Source organism: Pantherophis guttatus, chromosome 4 (genome assembly GCF_059756535.1).
Source record: "Pantherophis guttatus breed Tessera chromosome 4, ASM5975653v1, whole genome shotgun sequence".
Classification (NCBI taxonomy): Eukaryota; Metazoa; Chordata; class Lepidosauria; order Squamata; family Colubridae; genus Pantherophis; species Pantherophis guttatus.
Genome location: NC_142066.1, coordinates 45,700,669 through 45,714,429, shown reverse-complemented (window position 1 = coordinate 45,714,429; position 13,761 = coordinate 45,700,669). Strand labels below are relative to the sequence as shown.

General features: G+C 41.2%; 1 protein-coding gene across 5 annotated transcripts in view; it reads right to left on the bottom strand.

The window, feature by feature from the left end:
• CALCOCO2 (calcium binding and coiled-coil domain 2) overlaps positions 1–12,499 on the bottom strand; it is a 34,862-nt gene extending 22,363 nt beyond the window's left edge. Inside the window, exons 1-3 of one of the 5 annotated variants that reach the window (XM_034415515.2) lie at positions 12,349–12,499; positions 11,530–11,579; positions 9,532–9,606 (exon numbers count right to left, since the gene is read on the bottom strand). The gene's annotated coding sequence lies outside the window, so the exon portion shown is untranslated. Of the gene's footprint in view, positions 1–9,531; positions 9,607–11,525; positions 11,580–12,288 lie in introns of all 5 variants that reach the window. The other 4 variants (XM_034415516.3, XM_034415517.2, XM_034415519.3 and 1 more) reach the window with 4 other exon arrangements.
• Positions 12,500–13,761: the final 1,262 nt, after the last annotated feature.

The window sequence follows — 13,761 nt, the reverse complement described above, 5'->3', positions numbered from 1 at the left end:
CCCGGGAGGTTATGCGAGGCTGGCTCCAGGGTATTATCAACGCTTCCTTGAGCGAGGGTGTCTTGCCATCTGCCTTGAAAGAGGCGGTGGTGAGGCCCCTCCTCAAGAAGCCTGCTCTGGATCCAGCTGTTTTGGCTAACTATTGTCCGGTCTCCAACCTTCCCTTCTTGGCGAAGGTTGTTGAGAGTGTGGTGGCGCAACAGCTTCCTGGGTACCTGGATGAAGCTGTCTATCTGGATCCGCTCCAGTCCGGCTTCAGGCCTGGGCACAGCACGGAAACGGCATTGGTCGCGTTGGTGGATGATCTCTGGAGGGCTCGGGATAGGGGTTGTTCCTCTGTCCTGGTCCTGTTAGATCTCTCAGCGGCTTTTGATACCATCGACCATGGTATCCTGCTGCGCCGGTTGGAGGGGTTGGGAGTGGGGGGCACTCTTTTGCGGTGGTTCTCCTCCTATCTCTCCGACCGGTCGCAGTCGGTGTTGGCAGGGGGGCAGAGGTCGACTCCGAGGCGCCTTGTTTGTGGGGTGCCTCAGGGGTCGGTCCTCTCGCCCCTTCTGTTCAACATTTATGTGAAGCCGCTGGGTGAGATCATCCGTGGCTTTGGGGTTGAGTTCCATCAGTACGCTGATGATACGCAGCTGTACATCTCCACCCCAGGCCATCCCAACGATGCCCTTGAAGTGATGTCCCAGTGCTTGGAGGCCGTGTGGATCTGGATGGGGAGTAACAGGCTCTGACTCAACCCTTCCAAGACCGAGTGGCTGTGGCTTCCGGCATCCCGATATAGCCAGCTGGTGCCATCGCTGGCTATTGGGGGCGAGTTATTGGCCCCCACGGATAGGGCTCGCAACTTGGGCATCCTCCTGGATGCACGGCTGTCTTTAGAAGAGCATATGACGGCCGTGGCCAGGGGGGCTTTTTATCAGGTCCGCCTGATTCGCCAGTTGCGTCCCTTTCTGGATCGGGATTCCTTACGCACAGTCACTCAGGCACTCGTCACTTCCCGCCTGGACTACTGCAATGCTCTCTACATGGGGCTCCCCTTGAGGAATACCCGGAGGCTCCAACTGGTGCAGAATGCGGCCGCGCGGGGGATTATGGGAGCGAGGGGTCGCTCCCATGTGACACCTCTCCTGCGTGAGCTGCATTGGCTTCCAGTGGTCTTCCGGGTGCGCTTCAAGGTGTTGGTTACCACCTTTAAAGCGCTCCATGGCATAGGACCTGGGTATTTGCGGGACCGCCTTCTGCCGCTGATAGCCTCCCACCGACCAGTACGCTCCCACAGAGAGGGACTCCTCAGGGTGCCGTCAGCCAGGCAATGTTGGCTGGCGACCCCCAGGGGGAGGGCCTTCTCTGTGGCAGCTCCCGCCCTCTGGAACGATTTGCCCCCGGAGATAAGAAGGATATCGGATCTCCGGGTCTTTCGCCGTGCCCTGAAAACTCTTCTTTTCCAGCAAGCAGGGCTGGCGTGAACCCCGCCCCCTTTTTTATAGTTTTTAATTGTTTTTAATTGTTTAGTTTTAATCTGTTAATGGGTTTTAATTCGCATTGTTTTAATTCGGGCCAAAGTATATAATTCTTTTAATTAATTTTAAATTTTGTATTGTTATGTATTTTAGTTCTGGCTGTGCACCGCCCTGAGTCCACTAGGAGAAGGGCGGTATATAAATTGAATAAATAAATAAATAAATAAATAAATAAATAAATAAATAAATAAATAAATAAATAAATAAAATGTTATAACCTACTTCAATAGATTTCAGGGTGAACTCAAAGATGAAAGCAATCCAAACAAACCAAAAGTAATAAAAATGTAACTACGTGAATGCAGTGGGCTGTGCAATCCAAAATAAAGAATGGTTAAAGTCAGGCCTACCAAAGCTAGAAAGAATGCCTAGTTTTCACTTGGCATAATGAGAGTCAGGCATATTGGCTTGTGAATTACTTGGCCTATTGGTTTGCAAACAGATCATCAGGAGCTTTTGTAAATCATGAATTGGCTGCTCCATTTTTATTTATTTGTCTGTGCCTTTGCTAGACATAGTTACTAGCAGTTAACTGATGTCTTCTTTAGCACATGCTAGTCGGAGCTAGAGGGGATGACAATGAACACTTCATAGGTTAATCACACATGTAAACTAGCTGACAAAATGTGGCTTTGTATCCTTGTGAAGGAATTCTGCAAATGGGCCTGTAAATGGAACACAGGAAAGTAACATGGCATTTATCAATGTGTCGGCAAAGGTCCAGAGGTAAAAGAAAGGTTATCATTAGTAGATTAAACAAAACGTGTGTGCATCATAATGTGTGATTTTGTGTACATGTGATCTTTTATGGCATAAAAAGAGCTTGCTAAATTTCAACAAGTGTGCTTGATTTGAACTTGGGTCCCAACTCCCAAGCATATCCCTTTACTTCTGTAACAGAAATAAAGAGTTTGCATTACACCTTATTCTGCATGAATTCATTGGCCTACAGTGCTGGGTAACTTGAACCCAGTGTTGGATTGGGCCAACAACTGAAACAAAAACAATAGTGGTATTAGTATAGCTTCCTTGGAAAGAACACTGAAAAATAGGGAGGCAAGAACAGAATTTCTCATTTACCGTATGATGTACCATTGTTTGATTCACGGACTACTCTTCTCCCACTCCCAAATGCACAAACTACTCTTCCCCCCCACCCAAAAAAAAAGATTTAGGCAGAGATGCTCTTGTCAAATAGTTCCCCATTTCCTTCAGAGTTGTGCAAAACAGCACTATCCAGGCAAATCAGGAAACCTTTGCAGCATAACAACACAAGATTTGCAAATGTCCTTATCATTTTAAAAGAATTTAGGGAATAAAGACAGTATCCTCCCCCCCTCTCCCCCCGAAATAGCCTGAGAAAGAGATTTAAGGACAGGAATCTTGGTAGCCAGCAGCTAATCAAAGCTACAATTTCCTATCCAATTCTATTACATTCATGCAACAAATATTTAGGCTGGGATTGCAACCGTGTTAAGGGAAAGTGTCTCTAATTCTCTTTTGGCCATTAAATCATTGGTTGTGGTAGATAAACCTTTCGGATTGGGGGCACTTTTGGAATTTTGAGAACCCATAAAATGTATAAACCCCTCCAGTTGTCCTCATGAAAGACCACTGACAGATAAAAAATGCCTACCAATCCCTGCTTTCCAATTGCCTCATTGGCCTTTTGTGGAGCCTACAGATATTTCCTTAATAAAATAATACTACAATTTTGCTGCATACTGTCTTCTTCCTATTCGCTTTTTTTAATTTTAAAAGACAGGGAAGCTGATAGATGTGTAGAGACATCATACTGGGGGATTGTGGGTTCAAGTTCCGCCTTAGCCATGAAGGCCAACTGGGTGACTTTGTGCCAGCCATTCCCTCTCAGCCCAACACACCTCATAGGGTTGTTGCTATGGGGGAAATAGGAGGAGGAAGGTATACGTTTGCCACCCTGAATTATTTGTAAAACTAATAAAAATGGTATACAAATAAATAAATAAAACAAAAAAATGGGAAGCTGCACAATTGTTGATGACATATTTATGTACATATTGCTTTTACATTTTTATGAAAGATGAGGAAAAACATGCCTTAAAATTATCTAGAGAGACACTCATATAAGTCCTCGAGCAATAGAGTCTTGGGAGACACAATAAGGTGATACAACAATGCATTTATAAACAGGGCTTTCAATGGTTTGGATTTAACTGGGAACAGAACTTTGGAAACTGCAGGAACAGAAGCTGCATTGCCTACCTCTATTTCAAGATTTGTACAGCTGTGATGGAAACCCCTGAAGCAGCTGAGTGATGCTAGAAAAAGATGTGACTGATTAAACTATGGACAGGTGATTGTGAAGAAATCCTTTGGGACTCAAATGAAGCGTGTCAGAAATAAATTCTAATTTCCCAAGTGAAAGTAGCTGACTGATATTATTTATAGGAGAAATTTAAAATATGGTAAATATACAAGGAACATGTTTGGAGGAATGTATGTTGCCAAACTGGAAAGGAAGAAAAGTTCCCAACCAATTTCAAGTTTCTGAATTATAGTAGTCCTCTCTCTTTTGTATCTGGAATTTGGAATAAAGACCTAATAGTCATTAGCAAAAAAGGACAGAAGTGGCCCTACAAAGAGAATAAGTTCTTAAACAGTTGTTATAATATTTTATAGAACATAGCATTAGAACATTTTATTTGAGCATTTACCCTTTTACTTAGATTGAGAAACCATATCTTGCTTTAAGATTTGTTGATTTTCTTACTCTTCACTGCTCAGAGGCATTGGAGACAGCTTGCCCAGGAAAGTGAGATAAGGTAGACACCCCAAGGACAGTTTATTAGATAAATGTGCTTTCATGAAAGTTAGACATAAGAAAGTCCTTGATATGGAATCATTTGAGGAGGGAACTGGGTGACCGGAGAGGGGGTTGATAAAGGGACAAACTGTAATGTCAATAACCTGGCTGGCTGAATGCTTGCCACTGCGCACCAAACAGCTTGCTTTCATTATTCTTGACTTAACTTAATTTCATACAACTGTCTGCTTTTTTTTAAATCATCCCAGCTCAGAATGAACTTGGTAAAAATAAGGAAATTCCAACACAGCCTCAAAAGATATGTTGGTAATTGTTAATAATAGCAAAGCAAGAGTTAAATCAAAGTAGTTAACTACCTATGTATTCCATTGCTTGTTCATTATTCCTTTTATTAAAATAAATAAGAATTTATATAAGACATGTTTCCATGGATTTGGATCTTGATCCAGGATTGCACTGTGTTTTTTCATTCAGTTCCCATAATAGGTGGGACTGACTCTGGTGATAGGAAGGGGGGGAGGAGAAGCTCAAATACTCATAAACTGGGGGTGGTGGTGGTTTGCCTTCTGACAGATAAGATGATTTGCTGGACTTGTTCAACAGGCAATAGAAGCAATTCATTTGGGAAGGGCACTCTAAGAATTGGGAAACAGCACTTCTTTATGATCTGCCTCCTCTCAACACATTCAGCCCTTGATAATGGAAGCCCATTTTATTTTAATATTGTTGCTGTTACTAATTTTAGCAAATAATAAGCAACATGCCTTTCTCAAATGTTCTTTCTTTCTCCATCACTGCTAGGTAACTAGTTTGTGTTTTACTTTAAGAGAAAGAGTCATTTATATCTAAAGACTCAGTTGCTGTCAAGAACAGTAATGTGATCCGCAAATGAAACTAAAGCCAAAGGGGCTTAAAATCAAGCATAGGCCAAAAAATGTTTCTTGGTCTCAGCAGTTTCTTCCAAGCAACATTTTTTTAAAGCTATGTATGCTTTCTGCTCAGACATTGGGGCCCTTTGAGTGACTGGAAACACAGGCCTACCTCTTTTGGCCCGATAGCCATGATGGCGAACGGAGCCATATCTGTGGTGACGCGAGCATTGCCCTAGCTCAGCTCCAGTGCTCATGCATGCCTGGCCAGCTGATTTTCGGGCCTTCTGGGCCCACTGGAAGTTGGGAAACGGGCCATTTCTGGCCTCCAGAGGGCCTCTAGGGGGATGGGGGAGGCCATTTTTGCCCTCCCCATGCTCCAGGAAAGCCTCTGGAGCCCAGGGAGGGTGAAAAACGGGCCTACTGGGCCCACAGATAATCTTTTTGCCACCGCGTGCCAAAAACGGAGGGAGCATGGGGGGAGGGGGTTTGTGCGCGCAAGCGTGGAGGGGTTGCAGGGAGCATTGAATTAGGGTTGTGGGCCCGCACGCGCATGACCTCCTCGTGCTCCCCCTTCTTTTAGCACGTGACAGCAAAAAGGTTAGCCATCACTGCCCTATAGCATTTGGCAAATCCTTAGTTCAGCATTTCATAGCTTATTCACCTAAATAAGGTAGCTTTCCCACACCCAGGGCTCTTCCTATGTGCATTGGTCTACAATTCTCTTCATCTAAAATTTGGGTTGAAGATGACTGAAATAGCCTATGTAGCCGCAAGGCCCTAGGCAGGGAAAAGGTATTCCAAGGAAACAGAGCTCCATGGAGCAGCTCTTAACAACCCCACATAATGATCAGGAAGACATTACATTTTGAAAATAACACTAGAAGCCAAACACATAGCCCTTCAGATGATGCTGAATCATAATTTTTAGCTGCCATAGTGAGCATGAACAGTAAAGGATGCAGAGAAGTATAGTTTGATTCATCAACATCAGGTGGACTCTGAATCCCATAATTAATATGAAGAAAGGAATATAACTGATATCAATCCTCTTAGGGATCCTGCTGCTCCTCATGGCTCCTGTGCTTTTAATACTCATTAAAAGATGTATCAATATTGCAGAGGGGAGTTAATTGTTGCAATTCTGTTATAAACAACTTCTACAAATATCTGTTCCAGAGTTGCTGGGCTGGAAGGGATGCTTGTAGTAGTTAAAGTATTGAGCTATTATTGAGAAAGCCCCTGTTTAAGTTTTTTTTCAGTCACTAAAACTCAAGTTTGGTTCAGACAACATATCCTGTTTTCCCCAAAATAAGACATCCCTTGATAATAACCCCAATTGGGTTTTTGAGCACATGGCAATAAGGCCAAGTGCTTATTTCAGGGTTCAAAAAAATATAAGACAGGATCTTCTTTTTGGGAAAACATGGTATTAAAACAAATTCTCAAACTCTGGCTTTGGGTCTCTGAATATAATACATGTATTAGCAGAAGCTGTAGTAAACTGTGAAAAAACAACTATGAAATACAATTATGCGGTATTTATTCACATGAGGAATAAGCAAAAATAATTAGAGATCCTATACTAAATATAACAAAATTGGAAAACAAATTATTATTATTATTATTATTATTATTATTATTATTATTATTATTATTATTATTATTAATTGAATTTGTATACTGCCCTACTCCCGAAGGACTCAGGGCGGTGAACAGCCAGATAAAATACATATAATACAAATGTTAAAAAGCATTAAAATACAATTAAATAATTTGGCCCGGAAAACGAAATTTAAAACACCCCAAATTCTTAAGACAAATTTAAAATTTAAAATTTTTTAAAAATTTAAAAGTTTAAAAGAGAGGTTAGGCCAGGCCAGCCTGCTGAAAAAGAAATGTTTTGATGGCATGGCGAAAAGCGCGCAGGTCCAGGATCCTCCGTATCTCCGGGGGGAGCTCATTCCAGATGGCGGGTGCCCCCACAGAGAAGGCTCTCCCCCTGGGGGCTGCCAGTCGACATTGTTTGGCCGACGGCACCCTGAGGAGCCCCTCTCTATGGGAGCATACTGGTCGGTGAGAGGCTACTGGTGGCAGAAGGCGGTCTCGTAAATACCCTGGTCCTAAGCCATGGAGCGCTCTAAAGGTGGTAACCAAAACCTTGAAGCATACCCGGAAGACCACCGGGAGCCAGTGCAGCTCGCGCAGGAGGGGGGGTCACATGGGAGCGCCCCGTCGCTCCCATAACCACCCGCGCGGCCGCATTCTGGACCAGCTGGAGCCTCTGGGTGCTCCTCAAGGGGAGCCCCATGTAGAGAGCATTGCAGTAGTCCAGGCGGGAAGTGACAAGGGCATGAGTGACCGTATTTAACGAGTCCCGATCCAGAAAGGGACGCAACTGGCGAATCAGGCGAACCTGATAAAACGCCCTCCCGGCCACAGCCGTCAAGTGCTCTTCTAAAGACAGCTGTGAGTCCAGGAGGACTCCCAAGTTGCGAGCCCTCTCTGTGGGGGCCAATGACTCGCCCCCAATAGTCAGTGATGGCACCAAATGACTATATCGGGATGTCGGAAACCACAGCCACTCGGTCTTGGATGGGTTGAGCCTGAGTCTGTTCCTCCCCATCCAGATCCGTACAGCCTCCAGGCACCGGGACATCACTTCAAGGGCATCATTGGGGTGGTCCAATAACCCATATAAGTGAAAACAGTTATGAAGATATTAGTCATATGCCATACTTGTAGTCAATTATTTGCACACATTCACAGCAACCATATAGATTTGCTATATTATGGATAATATGCATTGCTAGCTGGGGAATTCTGGGAATTGAAGTCTACCTGTCTTAAAGTTGCTTAGTTTGAGAAGTGGATCCAGGTCTAAGTGCAGAATTGGACTAGATAACTTCCATGGTCACTTCAAACACAATTATTCTATGAATCTTTCAGGTAACTCCATTTTAAAGAGAAGTGCAAGCCTGCTTTGCGTTGTACAATTTCTCAATTTTGAGATTTAGTTTGAGATTTCCCATTATGCTCCACATTTATTTTTGACTGCATGTTTTTTAAAACAGGAAGTGAAGAATTCAGGAAGCAACATTACTGGATATCTGATTTTCAAAAAGGTGTCAGAAAACAGATCAGGAATTAAGAAAAATATATCATTTCAGTTTAGTATTGAAAAATTGTTTAATCATACATTTGTATTTCTGCTTTAAACTGGGAAGATAACATGCAATGAATGATATTGTTGCCTGTTATTGTCAGTGTCAGTTATATGAGTCTTCTAATGGGGTGAATGAAGAAATCTGATTGACATTGTTACTGCTTCCCTTGACCTCAGTTTTGCAGTTACTTCTCCCCCCGCCCCCACAACTTCAGTGTCAAACTCCTTCTCCCTTCCCCTCCTTCTAGTTCCCTTTGCAGAATGACAGCCAAACTAATGATAAGAACTTTGCACAGGAACTATCTGTCCTTCAAGCATGATCATGCTATCTTTAACACTAAACACAAAACATGTTTGCCTTTGGGCAGTGGTGAAATATAAAATTTGTTACTATCGGTTCTGTGGGCATGGCTTAGTGGTGGTGGGGTAATGTGAATGGGTGGGTGTGGCCAACTTTAAAAAAAAAAACTTTTAAAAGCATTTTTTCTACAACCTCTTTGGCTGAAGAGGTTGCATAAAAAATGCTTTTAAAAGGCTCTGATGATCCCAGCTAAGCCGCACGATCATCAGAGGCTTTTTCTTTTTTACTTTTAAAAGCATTTTTTGGGCCAAAGAAAAAATTATTTTAAAAGTAAAAAAAAAAAGCCTCTGATGATTGCACGGCTCAGCCGGGCATGGGGGGGTGGGCAGCGATTTTTGCTACTGGTTCTCCGAACCACCTGCCGTCATCGCTACTGGATCGGGCGATTCAGTCCAAACCGGTAGCATTTCACCCCTGCCTTTGGGCCCATATCTTATTGAGAAAGGAGAGCAGAACAACCTTCTTTCAGGCTATTCAGATATGGTTGCAAACTATTTTTCAGCCAAGATCACTTGTATTCATGCTGAGTTACATTCCATGTTGGCAGAAGCAAGAAAGATATCAGGGCAATGACTTGCAAAGTAACTACAGATTCTCTTGACCTTGTGTAATCCTAGGAAGTGGGGCAGGGATCTTACCAGCATGAACTCTACCTTCTATGAACTCAATCCATGTTGGCTGGACTTCTTCAGGCAGTCATACCACCACTAGGCTGAAGTGGCCCCCATACTGCTAGGGCTTAGTAAAATAATAACCAGATAAGAGCCAACCATCAAAGAGACCATCAAATAAGTACTGCTTACCAAACACCAAAAACCGTTCTGAACCTGGGATTGTCTTAACAGTTCTATGACAGGCAGAAACTGAGTTGGATGTTCCTGAGTAGGGATGCAAAGGAAATTCAATATTAATTTCAAGGAATATAAATTTCTGCATCTACACACAAGGGGCTACATCTGCATGAACTATGCTGTGGCATGTGATTTGCAGCAGCTGTAGCTATAAACATTTTAAATTTTTTATTTCCACCCTTGTTTTTTATGGGTTTAATTTTCAAATTTACAAGAAGCTGAATATAATAATAAATTTAAAAAGCAACTAACATTTATATCAAGTGCATCAAGAATAGCTGAGAAAAAGTAACTGGCCCAAAGTCACCCAGCTGGCTTTCATGACTAAGGCCAGACTTGAATTCATAGTCTAAGTAAAGTTATCCTTTCCTCTGAAAACTACATGCAGTTTTCTGGGAAGCATTTTCAGTAGTGATTTTTCATTGTCATTTCAGGACTGAAGGGGAATGACAGGCTTATGGTTACCCAGCTGATTTAAGACAGGATGAAACTCAGGTTCTCCCACTTCTAATCTAGCATGTTAACCACTTAAAACTACAAATCATTGTATAGTGTAGGGATGGGAAAGGGGAAGAGAGGAAAGGGCAGAAATAATATATTGGAGATGAAAAGCAGACTGTTCATGGGAAAGGTGATTCCACCATTTAAAACCAAAGTGCCTAGTGATCAGAGCCCCAGTGGTCCCAGTTTTGGGGCATTATTGATTAACATAAGCCAGTCTGTAATAAAGCTCCTCTCATTTGTGATTTAATTGTAAATGAAAAGGTTAACCTTGCATATATTACTGAAACTTGGTTGAGCATGGATTTCTTTTTTGAGAGAGAGTTTTCTCAGAAACTCTTTATGGCTGGGTAATAGTACTTGTACATTTGTGTCAAAATAACCTTTACTTTCTGCACTGGCCAAGCTCCAACTGCTTTCTTGAAAAAATGTCATTTAGTGGGACCCAGGAGGCATGCCTTCTTTGTTGCAGCACCTACCCCAAGGGGCACCAGACCTCTCTTTTATTACACTAGATCAGAAATGGAACAAGTTTTTTAGAGTTCTGATACAGAAGATACATTAGAAAGAAGTTTAAAATAAATACAAATACAAAATAGAAGTGTTGTTTTATTCTAATGAATATACTTTTAAATGAGAAATTTATAGATAGGCAAATTAAGAAGGCAAAACGTAGTACACATCAGCAGAACCTCTAAAACAGTCATAATTATTTAAAAGACTCTTTGATGGAGATGGGTAGTTTAGAAATGGGAAATACAAATAAACAAAAATTTAAAAAAACTTAAACTCTCTGGAAACCCAGTTTATTTGCTATATTATGGACTCTATTCACTGTATAACTCTCACCCCTGCTCTTTTTTTCCCCTTGGGCTATAAAACAGCACAATAGTCTGATATGTATATATAGAATATGGCATTTCTTTCTGAATATGGGGAAAGAGTGTTGGGAAAGCAAATTCTCCCTGAGCAGATGCTATGAATAAAGACCAGGACAAAAAAAAGTTGGGAACTGTGATTATACACAAATATGTACAATAGGACACTCAGATTCAGGATCTGTTCACGCATGATGAAGCTGAAAATTTGACCAGAACAAAGTTAGACTTACACAGCTGTCAGGATTATTGCAGGAAAACTCTGAACCATTTGGCAAGAACTTGTTAGAAAATGAGCAAGGTATAACATTAATCGAATGACCTACAAAAATAGAAGCCACCAAATGCAATCTGAGATTCTTCCTACAACATTTTCTAATGCTTAGGCATGATTAAGGAGAAGCAAAAATAAATCTATGCAATTATGAAACCTTACTAAATTATAGTACCTTACTAAATCCAGAATAAAGTTTCATAATTGCATAGATTTATTTTTGCTTTTCTTTAATTCAAACCCCAGTCCTATAAGGATACTATATTCTATATAGTCAAACAATTAAGACTCACCTACCTTGTTATCCCAACAGGTAGTAGTTTTCTACTGATCGAAACAAGTCCTACCTGGAAAAGTCAGAAGAAGAAATAGAGTTCTAACATATGCAAAGCAAATGCTGTATATAATCTTTGTTTAATGCTTTGTATAAGCTATACAACTTTTGTCTCAAAGTTCCTCTCAGTCTTTGGTACTCTTATTGGAAACCTAGCTTAGTTAAAATTATAAACAATCAAGTGGAAAAGTATCACAATGCTAATATGCATTACAAGACTTCTAACATACATCTTCTCCATGGCCAATCTGAATTTTGCAAATAAATATAGTTCATTTTTCGGAGCTGCCTTCAAGGATTGTGCTTGCATGTGTGCAGAATTCCTGGGGAGAAATCAAAGCAAAAGCGGAACGGGAGCTTTGATGCATTGTTCCCCCGATGAATTCCTGACCATTATACATTACAGCAGCAAGTAACAGCTAATGCCCTTTGCTTTCTGAGACCCAGTAATCATTGAATCACATTTCCCAATTAATAATAATTTGCGGTAGAAATCAGAAAAAACATATACAATATCCCCTAAATGTATGTCCTGAAGATCCACCCGAAAGGCATCAAATTGGAGGATTTAAGCCTTACAGAACTAGGTGAACGGTCTTCGCACAACAGTCAACATTGCAGCGAACCACAGAAGCAAAATACACAGCTAAAGTGTGACAATTTTTATAACATCCCTTCTGGACTTTCACCCCATCCTTTAAAAACACTTTTCTTCCCCGTACCTGCTAACGAAATAGTTAATTTGTTGCCAGAACCAAACTTTTTCTTAACTTTCCACTCACTTCTTTGCCGATGGTTAGCAGAAGCGAAGATCTCCCAGAACTGCAGACAATTCTAAGCGAAAGACGCACGCAACTAGCTTCAATAAGAGATGCCTGCCGGTTTTTGAAGAAAAACGAAACCCCCCACGCCCATTGTGGGATGCTACAACCTAAAGCGTTGCAAAGAATGCTGGGAGGTGTAGTTCTGTAATGCAATAAAAAAAGCTTTCTTTCTGGCATTCTTCACCGACCTTCTTTCCAGATGTGTGCAAATGCAACACGCCTATAATCTTCTGAGTTAGTAACAGTTGGGGTTCAGGACGAGGAAGGATCAAGGATCACTTTTAGCAGATCCTTTATTTTTTGTGTTTTCAGATCAACCCCCAAACTGAAGCTTATCAAATCACTAGTTCATTTGTAATACAAATTATAAAAGAGACTATTTCTTTACTTTTTTTCCTTGTGGAAAAAATGCTCAACTGCTTTTCTTAAAGCAACTCACATATATTTTAATGTACATTTTCTTTCATTACTACAGGCAAATTTCAGTTCTACCCTGGGAATTAGGGTAACCAAACAGAAAGCAAGAAAGAAGTGAAAACTGGTCTCAGTCTTGTCATTACAAGTCTGCAAAGAATACTATCCAAGTTGCACGTACTGAGTTGCTATCTTAGTAACCTTAGAAAAGAATGCTTTGGTGCATCTCATCTACAAGTAGTGATTTACCTGTTTCCAAAATATAAGGCTGGAGAATATCTCCTCCTGGTGGTATTTGAGTGAATTGACAGTTGAGCTTGATGTAAAAAGATTGCTGGACAGATCATAGTGTATTGTCGAAATAAATGCACATTTTTCTTCTGAAGTGATGATTAGTATTGATCCCATTATGATCAGTTAATGGCATTAGAACAATTAGGCAAGCTCACAAGAATCGAAGTCTTGAAAGAGTTGAACTCTCCTACTTTACTGGGTAATCCCCAAGTATACTAATCAGCAGGATGGGAATCGGCTAGGTAAGAATATCAAACTTGACACTTCTTGTAGTCTATTGATCACTTCATCGGCAGACTCTGATAGTGTGATACAGCAAAACTATGTAGTTATTTTGATACCCATCACTTCCTAAAACCCACCAATCAGACGATCTGCAGACTGCAGGAAGTCTTAGGCAAAGAGGGAGAGTTTGACTTAATGGGCAGACTCTAGCTAATAAACAAATGATCTTCATAGACCCACACACAGACTTAATTTGCAGGTTATTAAGGAGAAGGGACATGTTTATTCCAATCTAAAATGATTATTAGACTCCACCTCTGTCATCTGAATACAGTGTCTGGTATTTTATTCATCTTGGAATTGTCTTTTGGCTTCAGTACTTTAATAATGGATCAACTAAAAATAACTTTAAGGCTGCCTGAGCTTTGAGATGGAGAA